An 11,504-nucleotide genomic window follows, 5' to 3' on the forward strand; every position below is an offset into this window, starting at 1 on the left:
ATTTTCTGTAGTTCGCTATTTTTAATTTGGGAAATGTTCAGTTCAAATATCAGTATATCACAAAAGCATAAAAAGTCTTTCCAGTTTTGCATAGCCTGCTTAGCGGTCCATATTGCCATCACAAAGTTGAACGAGTGATCACCACACCGAAGAATCCGGCGTCGCTGCAAGCGAAGTCCAGCAAACCTTCGTAGGCGGCCATGTCAGGGTCGTCGATCTTGTCGACGAGCGTGCTGATATCACCTGCAAAGAGGAAAAGAGAACTCACTTTTGAGATAAACAAACAGTGCATCGACCATATCACCTTAACACGACTGGTGCGGAAAAGAGAAATTTAAAAGGATAAACATGTATTGATCAGCTGCATGTCCTCTAGGAGAACTACTTGTTCCGTCAGACCGTCACACTCCAACATCCAGTCTGCTGAGTTCAGAGAGGGCGCAGAATGTCTGAATAATAACTCGTGAATTCAGAGAAGACTGCAGCAACATATATTTCTGAATAACTCATGAACGCACTGTTGAATTTCTCTTTCAGAAAGGATGAGGAATCAGGCCTGGCTTTTGGCTAAGATCAAGTGTAGTATCTGTTCTTATCAGTTTAATATCTGATATGTGGGCCATGTGCCCATAGTGATATTAAATTTATTTTTTGTGGGGGAGGGACCACCACAATGGCTTGCCATTGGGTCCCTCGGGTGTCGCCCAGTGCCTTGCACTACTGCCTGGGCAGGTGCACCCCAACCAAAACAATTTTAAATTTTGATTTGTTCTGCCAAAGTGCTTTGAAGTTCAGTCTGCATCCAGTTTGTGAGTGAGAAGATATGTTCATTCTGAACCCCCAAAATGCTTGTAGGACAGGAGGTTGAGCCGTTGGTAGGTTGTTCTTGAGATGGAACTCAATGTTGTTCCGTTGGTAGATTGGCAAAGGACCGAGACGCCCGGGAGGCTCGAACCGACATAATCACCTTCTATAGAAAAACTGGTGGAGTTTCTAGCCTTTTCATTGAAAAAAAGATCTCTACGTATGAGCATAACAAATAGAGTGACTGTTCATTGTGCCTGCAAAGTGAGCGCTTTGCCATGGCACTCCTTTGCCTGGTCACAACACACCGGGATAGTTTGTCAACATGTTTTATTGACGAAGCGCCGTGGCCGGTCCCCAACGTTTCCAGTACATGCTAATGCTACAGAAACTGTTACATAACGAAGTTGGTGAGAACTTTCTGCACCAGGTGCTCCCCATACACCACCTTCTCATACTTGGCAACGCCGCCGGTTTTCTCTCGGCACAACTCCACGGGCTCCACCGCAGCGTCAAAGTTCGACTGCATATACAGGCCATTTGTTTCAGAAAAAAACATCGAGTATAAGCAACTCAATCGGTACAGCCATACATATCATAAATATGTTCGTCCGCGAGAGGGCTATACATACATACATACCTCATAGAAGAATGCGACAGATACACGGTAGCTACAAGAAAATGATTTACAATTGATAAGGTTGCTACAAGAAAAGACTGAATTAGGCGGACAAAACAGATAAAATTCAGTGAAGTTGCAAACAAGGAAACCTTCAGCATGTCTCCGATGTTGCAAACGAAGGTCCCGGGTACGGGCTTGGCTTATATCCACTCACCAGACTGGTTCCTTACCTGATACCAAATTTACTAAAGAGTTTCAGCAGATCAATCTCCTTGCTTCTTGACAGAGGAAACAGAGGGCATAGATGGATAATAGTACAAGATATGTGTGCTAGTGAAGTAATAAGTATCTCAAGAGCACAGATATCACCGTCCTGATTCACCAGTGTCAAAAAGGCCTGCAGTTTAACAAAATGAGGAAAAGTATTCCCCCCAGGATTTTTGGTTTAATGTTTTGAAAAATACCATATGCGTTTTTCCTAAAAAGGCAAACATATTATTCTAGTATTGACTTAAAGAACACGATACAGTGTTCTAGTATTGACTTAAAGAACACGATACAATGTACTAACCATAATCTGTGTGAGCTCCACTGAATTGATCATAGGATGCATGGTGTATCGAAGAAAAGCAGTCAGATGTATCCACCCAAGTAAGCATAAGACAAATATGTTTTTTTGTGTGCTTACCATCCAATATCAATGCGTGGTGGGATGCCAGCTGAGAATGGATAGCCAATCAATCTGAGAACCCAGAAAGCATCTCCTGTTGTTCCGCCTTCGAAAGCATCCAACTGCGCGCCCAGTGCCAAGGCTATGCCTCGCATGATCTTCCTTGAAAGATCTGAAATAAAAAATGGCATGATAAACACTGTCAGATACGATCGATGAGCATAAAAGAATAAGTAATTCAGATAAGTGGACTTTGTAGAAGGCTTATATAGTTTTCCAGCAGCGTGTCAAAATTTGATGGATAATCTGGCCTGCATGGAAGATAAACTATTCAGCTCTTTAAAGCGTATTAAGTAGTAAAGGAGCATTTTTTTTACATGGTGAACATACTGACATCAATAGGTGTCTAACAGTGTTACCTTCAGAAAAGCAGGCAGTGAACCGTTTTCTGAAAAAAATGTGACGACGGCTCTCTAAAATATACCTTCAGAGAAAAGAACAGAGAAGGGATCCTAAAGAAAAACAGAGAAGGGAAGTTGAAAACATACCACAAATTAGATTCTTCCATTGGTTTAGCATGATTACCATATCTGCCCGGTTCAATAGGCATGTAGCATTGCAAATTTTTTCTAAGGGTTTAGCTAAAAATGACAGAACAATTTAAACAAGTATTACAAGAAATTGAGGGACAGATGAACTTACATGAATTGCTTCATGCATATTAGGTTTACCCTTGGTAACATTTTCTCCCACTCTCTGATACCCTCTGATGATAGACCACAAGAAAGTTCATTGCATATGTACTTATGTAGAGATATTCCAAGGACCAAACAACTAGCTACAAGAAGAGTTGGGTTTTTATTCAGATATCACACCTATAATCACTCTGAGGTGTCATTTTGATCTTCAATTTTTCCTCGTGAGGGAGCTGAAAGAACTTCTGTGTGACGTCCCTGACTTCCATCATTAGCGACTCATCCCATTGCCTTTCTGTTAATAATGGACATCCGGTCTGCTGAGTTCTTTGAGGGTGGAGAATGTCTGAATAATAACTCGTGAATTCAGAGAAGACTGCAGCAACCTATGTTCTGAATAACTCATGAACGCACTTGCAGAATTGCTCTTTCAGAAAGGATGGTGGAACTGAGCCCGGATTCCGCCCGCTACTGACAACAGCGCTCGGCCGTGACCCGTGATGGTTAAAGCATCTCCAGCCGTTGGCCCCCAAGGAGGCACTAAAAATCGCCCCTGGGCGCACCAGCGCAAAACGCGCGCTGGGGGCGTGATGCCAGTCGCAGCGCCCACGAATTTTTGTGAAAATTAAAGTGAGGCACAAACATGGCGCAAATTCAACCATTTTCGGCGAGTTCATACATATTTCGGCAAGTTCAAACCAAATTCAACCAAACACGGCGAGAGTTTATACATATTTAAAATATTTTATAAAAAAGAAAAAAAACACACTACTAGGCCCGCCGTCTCCCTCGCCTCGCCGCTCGTCACCGTTCTACATGCCGAGGAGGCTATAGAACCGCGTGTAGTCGCCACCGTCATCGTCGTCGTCGTCGCCTCCGCCGCGGCCGCCATCCCTGCTACAACCCTCCCCCGGTTGGCGCGGCGGGTTGGACGGTCCGGCGGCGTCCTCGTCGTCATCGCTGTCGAGGATCACGACACCGTGCTCGTCCTCGCGCCCACGCTTGCGGGCGGCGATCTCCTCCAGGGCCCGACGCTGTCGGACCATCTCGTCGCGGAGGTAGTCGTCGCGCGCCCACCGTAGGGCGTCCTCGTCGGAGAAGCCGCGCCGAGCTAGCTCCTCGTACTCCGGGGGGAGGCTGGGCTCCGGTTTGGGTGCGACGAAGACGAGGCGGCCAGAGGCGGGGGTGGAGTCGGCGATGCGGACACCGGAGCGGCGGGTGCGCCGGCTGACAGGCGTGTCCTGGGGCTCCGGCTTGACGGGGCGGAGGCAGGGAGAGCCGGTCGACCGACCGGACGAGGAGGAGGACGCCCCAGGGTCCATGCGCCTCGGCGTCCACGAGCTCCCACAGCGGCGAGAGAAGGACGGGGGCTCGGGGTACTCCAGCCTCGGCGTGTTGCCGCCCTCGATGTACTCGAGGATGGCCTCCAGCGTTGGTGGCTTCGAGCTGCTCGGCGTGACGGCGGCGGAAGTACGGCTCCCAGAGCGGACTGTCGCGGACGTAGCGCGGCCCCTCCCTCGCCGCCCGCGGCAGGGAGGCGCGGATACGTGCGATCTCCGCACGCCGTGCCACCCCGGTGGGCGGTGGTGGCACCGGGACCCCGCCGGCGCTGATTCTCCACGCTCCGGGCACCCGCATGTCCAGCAGGACCGGGTACTCGGCCTCGAAGAGGAGCCATGCTTCGTCCTCATGAAGGTGGTGGCGGCTGAAGCCGTTCGCCGCCGCGCCGTCGCCTGGGAATCGTTCGGCCATTTATTTGAACTGGGACGGCGAGGGGAGAGGGAGGAAGGGGAGAGAGGGTGCGTCAGCGGTGGAGACTCTGTGCGTGCCACCGGCGCGCTGGGGGTCGGCTTATATAGGTGGAGGTGCCGCGAGCATGCGTGGCCGCCGCGTCTACACGTGGCATGCGCGGGGACACGCGTCGTCACGCCTTCACTGCGCCGCCCGTGAGGCATCCACGGCGGAGGCTAACCGGCGCGGCAGCGTGCGGCAGCTTTGGCATTGATTCGCCGCGGGAAACGAGGCGATGAGGACGATGAAGCGGCGAGAAGCGAGACGAGTCGCTGGCAAGGAGGGGCCGTGGCTTTTTCGCGCCAAAAACAATTCGCCCAGTGCCCCCGAGCAGCCCCCAGCACGCCGGATTTGGGTTGGGTCCGCCGGCGCCAATTTCAGTCCGAGCCGACGAAAATTGGGTCCTTGGGGCGTGACTGGGCCGATTTTTTAGCACCGACGGCCGAAAAGTCGTCTAGGGGGTCTTGTTGAGGGCGCGGCTGAAGATGCTCTTAGCTGTAGATATATATAGCTCCAGGCGTGTGCACGCGGCTGATTCTCGGCAGACTGCCCCTCGAGCCGTGGCGTTCGCCAGCGCTGTGATCGCAAAACAGCGGCGCGAGCAACTCATTAGCCAGCGCTGTGATCGTAAAATAGGCCTTGCAAAAGGCCTTCTATGTTTAGGCCCACGCAAGAGGCTGGCTTGGTGGCATTGCACCGTCAGGCGCGAGCAGTTCGTTTAGTACCACCTCGCTAGGCGAGGAGAGGACAGGAGGTAGGAGGGGACTATATTTCGGTGCCTTAAGGCACCTGCCTTTGTATCTATGACATGTGGGCCCAACAAGTGGCTAGCCCACATGTCAGTGACCCAAAGGCAGGTGCCTTTAAGGCACCAAAGCTGCGTCCGGTAGGAGGTGATAAATAGAGGGGTAGGGCAGCGATTCAACTCATATCTTTCTCGGCTTTTTGGCTAAGATCAAGTGTAGTATCTGTTCTTATCAGTTTAATATTTGATATGTGAATCATGTGCCCACAATGATATTAAATTTATTTTTTATGGGAGAGAGACCACCACAATGGCTTGCCATTTGGTCCCTCAGGTGTTGCCCATCAACTTAAAATTTTCATTTCTTGAGATGGGATGCTTGTATTTAGATCAAGGCCAGAGGCCCTCAGATTAGCCTTATCCCTTCGCACAAAAGCCAACTCTCTCCTTCTTCCGCATGCACGCATTCCTCATCAGAAGAAAAAAGGGGGGTATCCCTTCGCACAAAAGTCAATTCTCTCCCTTCCTCACGCACACAATCCTCGTCAGAAGAAAAAAGGGGAGCGCCGCATGCAGCCCGCATGCACCCACGCCTCCGGTCAATCCCCGACCACCTGCCCCACCCCCACCACGCAGGTCACCGCCCTCGCCGCGGGTCGGAGTTTGCCGTCGCCGTGTCTCTAAAGGAAATATGCCCTAGAGGCAATAATAAAATTATTATTTATTTTCTTATATCATGATAAATGTTTATTATTCATGCTAGAATTGTATTAACCGGAAACATAATACATGTGTGAATACATAGACAAACAGAGTGTCACTAGTATGCCCCTACTTGACTAGCTCGTTGATCAAAGATGGTTATGTTTCCTAACCATAGGCATGAGTTGTCATTTGATTAACGGGATCACATCATTAGGAGAATGATGTGATTGACTTGACCCATTCCGTTAGCTTAGCACTTGATCGTCTAGTTTGTTGCTATTGCTTTCTTCATGACTTATACATGTTCCTATGACTATGAGATTATGCAACTCCCATTTACCGGAGGAACACTTTGTGTGCTACCAAACGTCACAACGTAACTGGGTGATTATAAAGGTGCTCTACAGGTGTCTCCGAAGGTACTTGTTGGGTTGGCGTATTTCGAGATTAGGATTTGTCACTCCGATTGTTGGAGAGGTATCTCTGGGCCCTCTCGGTAATGCACATCACCTAAGCCTTGCAAGCATTGCAACTAATGAGTTAGTTGCGAGATGATGTATTACGGAACGAGTAAAGAGACTTGCCGATAACGAGATTGAACTAGGTATTGAGATGCCGACGATCGAATCTCGGGCAAGTAACATACCGATGACAAAGGGAACAACGTATGTTGTTATGCGGTCTGACCGATAAAGATCTTCGTAGAATATGTAGGAGCCAATATGAGCATCCAGGTTCCGCTATTGGTTGTTGACCGGAGACGTGTCTCGGTCATGTCTACATAGTTCTCGAACCCGTAGGGTCTGCACGCTTAACGCTACGATGACAGTTATATTATGAGTTTATATGTTTTGATGTACCGAAGGACTTCGGAGTCCCGGATGAGATCGGGGACATGACGAGGAGTCTCGAAATGGTCGAGACGTAAAGATTGATATATTGGACGACTATATTCGGACTTCGGAAAGGTTCCGAGTGATTCGGGTATTTTTCGGAGTACTGGAGAGTAACGGGAATTCGCCGAGGAGTATATCGGCCTTATTGGGCCATACGGGAATAGAGGAGATAGGCCAAAAGGAAGGAGGCCTCCGCCCCCCTTCTGGTCCGAATTGGACAAGGGGTGCAGCCCCCTTTTCCTTCTCCCTCTCCTCCTCTTTCCTTCTCTCCTACTCCAACTAGGAAAGGAGGAGTCCCCCTTGGCGCGCCCTTCTCCTAGGCCGGCCGCCTCCCCCTTGCTCCTTTATATACAGGGGCAGGGGGCACCTCTAGACACACAAGTTGATCAAGTTGATCGTATTTTAGCCGTGTGCGGTGCCCCCCTCCACCATAGTCCACCTCGATAATACTGTAGCGGTGCTTAGGCGAAGCCCTGCGTTGGTAGAATATCAACATCGTCAACACACCGTCGTGCTGACGAAACTCCCCCTCAACACTCGGCTGGATCGGAGTTAGAGGGACGCCATCGGGCTGAACGTGTGCTGAACTCGGAGGTGCCGTGCGTTCGGTACTTGATCGGTCGGATCATGAAGACGTATGACTACATCAACCGCGTTGTGCTAACGCTTCCGCTTTCGGTCTACGAGGGTACGTGGACAACACTCTCCCCTCTTGTTGCTATGCATCACCATGATCTTGCGTGTGCGTAGGAATTTTTTTGAAATTACTACGTTCCCCAACAGTGGCATCCAAGCCAGGTTTTATGCGTTGATGTTATTTGCACGAGTAGAACACAAGTGAGTTGTGGGCGATATAAGTCATACTGCTTACCAGCATGTCATACTTTGGTTCGGCGGTATTGTTGGATGAAGCGGCCCGGACCGACATTACGCGTACACTTACGCGAGACTGGTTCTACCGACGGGCTTTGCACACAGGTGGCTGGCGGGTGTCAGTTTTTCCAACTTTAGTTGAACCGAGTGTGGCTACGCCCGGTCCTTGCGAAGGTTAAAACAGCACCAACTTGACAAACTATCGTTGTGGTTTTGATGCGTAGGTAAGAACGGTTCTTGCTAAGCCCATAGCAGCCACGTAAAACTTGCAACAACAAAGTAGAGGACGTCTAACTTGTTTTTGCAGGGCATGTTGTGATGTGATATGGTCAAGACATGATGCTAGATTTTATTGTATGAGATGATCATGTTTTGTAACCGAGTTATCGACAACTGGCCGGAGCCATATGGTTGTCGCTTTATTGTATGCAATGCAATCGCCCTGTAATGCTTTACTTTATCACTAAGCGGTAGCGATAGTCGTAGAAGCATAAGATTGGCGAGACGACAACGATGCTACGATGGAGATCAAGGTGTCGCGCCGGTGACGATGGTGATCATGACGGTGCTTCGGAGATGGAGATCACAAGCACAAGATGATGATGGCCATATCATATCACTTATATTGATTGCATGTGATGTTTATCTTTTATGCATCTTATCTTGCTTTGATTGACGGTAGCATCATAAGATGATCTCTCACTAAATTTCAAGATAAAAGTGTTCTCCCTGAGTATGCACCGTTGACAAAGTTCGTCGTGCCCAGACACCACGTGATGATCGGGTGTGATAAGCTCTACGTCCATCTACAACGGGTGCAAGCCAGTTTTGCACAAGCAGAATACTCGGGTTAAACTTGACGAGCCTAGCATATGCAGATATGGCCTCGGAACATTGAGAACGAAAGGTCGAGCGTGAATCATATAGTAGATATGATCAACATATTGATGTTCACCATTCAAAACTACTCCATTTCACGTGATGATCGGTTATGGTTTAGTTGATTTGGATCACGTGATCACTTAGAAGATTAGAGGGATGTCTTTCTAAGTGGGAGTTCTTAAGTAATATGATTAATTGAACTTTAATTTATCTTGAACTTAGTCCTGGTAGTATTAGCATATCTATGTTGTAGATCAATAGCTCGCGTTATTGCTTCCCTATGTTTTATATGTGTTCCTAGAGAAAACTCAGTTGAAAGATGATAGTAGCAATGATGCAGACTGGGTCCGTGATATGAGGTTTATCCTCATTGCTGCATAGAAGAATTATGTCCTTGATGCACCGCTAGGTGACAAACCTATTGCAGGAGCAGATGCAGATGTTATGAACGTTTGGCTAGCTCAATATGATGACTACTTGATAGTTTAGTGCACCATGCTTAACGGCTTAGAATCGGGACTTCAAAGACGTTTTAAACGTCATGGACCATATGAGATGTTCTAGGAGTTGAAGTCAAATATTTCAAGAAAATATACCCGAGTTGAGAGATATGAAGTCTCCAACAAGTTCTATAGCTAAAAGATGGAGGAGAATAGCTCAAGCAGTGAGCATATGCTCAGATTGTCTGGGTACTACAATCGCTTGAATCAAGTGGGAGTTAATCTTACAGATAAGATAGTGATTGACAGAGTTCTCTAGTCACCATCACCAAGTTACTAGAACATCATGATGAACTATAGTATGCAAGGGATGACGAAAACGATTCCCGAGCTCTTCGTGATGTTGAAATCGACGAAGGTAGAAATTGTTGGGGAACGTAGTAATTTCAAAAATTTTCCTACGCACACGTAAGATCATGGTGATGCATAGCAACGAGGGGAGAGTGTGATCTACGTACCTTGTAGATCGACAACGGAAGCATTTGGTTGATGTAGTCATACGTCTCCACGGCCCGACCGATCAAGCACCGAAACTACGGTACCTCCGAGTTCTAGCACACGTTCAGCTCGATGACGATCCCCGGACTCCTATCCAGCAAAGTGTCGGGGAAGAGTTCCGTCAGCACGACGGCGTGGTGACGATCTTGATGCACTACTGTCGCAGGGCTTTGCCTAAGCACTGCTACAATATTATCGAGGACTATGGTGGAAGGGGGCACCGCACACGGCTAAGAATATGATCACGTGGATCAACTTGTGTCTCTCTGGGGTGCCCCTACCTCTGTATATAAAGGTTCAAGGGGGGAGGCCGGCCGGCCATCATAGGGCGCGCCAGGAGGAGTCCTACTCCCTCCGGGAGTAGGACTTCTCCCCCAATCCTAGTTGGAATAGGATTCGCGAGGTGGAAAAGAGAGAGAGAGAGAAAGGAGGGGGGCGCCGGCCCCCTCTCTCCTTGTCCTATTCGGACTAGGGGGGAGGGGCGCGTGGCCCAGCCCTGGCCGCCTCTTCTCTTCTTCCAATAGGGCCCACTAAGGCCCATATAGCTCCCAAGGGGTTCCGATAACCTCCCGGTACTCCGGTAAAATCCCGATTTCACCCGGAACACTTCCGATATCCAAACATAGGCTTCCAATATATAAATCTTTATGTATCGACCATTTCGAGACTCCTCGTCATGTCCGTGATCACATCCGGGACTCCGAACAACCTTCGGTACATCAAAATGCATAAACTCATAATATAACTGTCATCGTAACCTTAAGCGTGCGGACCCTACGGGTTCGACAACAATGTAGACATGACCGAGACATGTCTCCGGTCAATAACCAATAGTGGAACCTGGATGCTCATATTGGCTCCTACATATTCTACGAAGATCTTTATCGGTCAGACCGCATAACAACATACGTTGTTCCCTTTATCATCGGTATGTTACTTACCCGAGATTCGATCGTTGGTATCTCAATACCTAGTTCAATCTCGTTACCGGCAAGTCTCTTTACTCGTTCTGTAATACATCATCCCGCAACTAACTCATTGGTTGCAATGCTTGCAAGGCTTTAAGTGATGTGCATTACCGAGAGGGCCCAGAGATACCTCTCCGACAATCAGAGTTACAAATCCTAATCTCGAAATACGCCAACCCAACATGTACCTTTGGAGACACCTGTAGAGCTCCTTTATAATCACCCAGTTACGTTGTGACATTTGGTAGCACACAAAGTGTTCCTCTGGTAAACGGGAGTTGCATAATCTCATAGTCATAGGAACATGTATAAGTCATGAAGAAAGCAATAGCAACATACTAAACGATCGGGTGCTAAGCTAATGGAATGGGTCATGTCAATCAAATCATTCACTTAATGATGTGATCCCGTTAATCAAATAACAACTCCTTGTTCATGGTTAGGAAACATAACCATCTTTGATTAACGAGCTACTCAAGTAGAGGCATACTAGTGACACTCTGTTTGTCTATGTATTCACACATGTATTATGTTTCCGGTTAATACAATTCTAGCATGAATAATAAACATTTATCATGATATAAGGAAATAAATAATAACTTTATTATTGCCTCTAGGGCATATTTCCTTCAGTCTCCCACTTGCACTAGAGTCAATAATCTAGATTACACAGTAATGATTCTAACACCCATGGAGCCTTGGTGCTGATCATGTTTTGCTCGTGGAAGAGGCTTAGTCAATGGGTCTGCAACATTCAGATCCGTATGTATCTTGCAAATCTCTATGTCTCCCACCTGGACTAGATCCCGGATGGAATTGAAGCGTCTCTTGATGTGCTTGGTTCTCTTGTGAAAT

General features: G+C 48.0%; 1 non-coding gene and 2 pseudogenes across 1 annotated transcript; 2 read left to right on the top strand and 1 right to left on the bottom strand.

The window, feature by feature from the left end:
* The first annotated feature begins 549 nt into the window (after positions 1-549).
* LOC119334788 lies at positions 550-743 on the top strand. Its single transcript, XR_005161551.1, has one exon. It is a non-coding gene; the product is annotated as a U2 spliceosomal RNA (small nuclear RNA).
* A 455-nt stretch (positions 744-1,198) lies between these two features.
* LOC119333777 overlaps positions 1,199-11,504 on the bottom strand; it is a 101,036-nt pseudogene continuing 90,730 nt past the window's right edge.
* Positions 5,511-5,685, top strand: LOC119334792 (annotated as a pseudogene).

The sequence above is a fragment of the Triticum dicoccoides genome, chromosome 7A (assembly GCF_002162155.2).
Source record: "Triticum dicoccoides isolate Atlit2015 ecotype Zavitan chromosome 7A, WEW_v2.0, whole genome shotgun sequence".
Taxonomy (NCBI): domain Eukaryota; kingdom Viridiplantae; phylum Streptophyta; class Magnoliopsida; order Poales; family Poaceae; genus Triticum; species Triticum dicoccoides.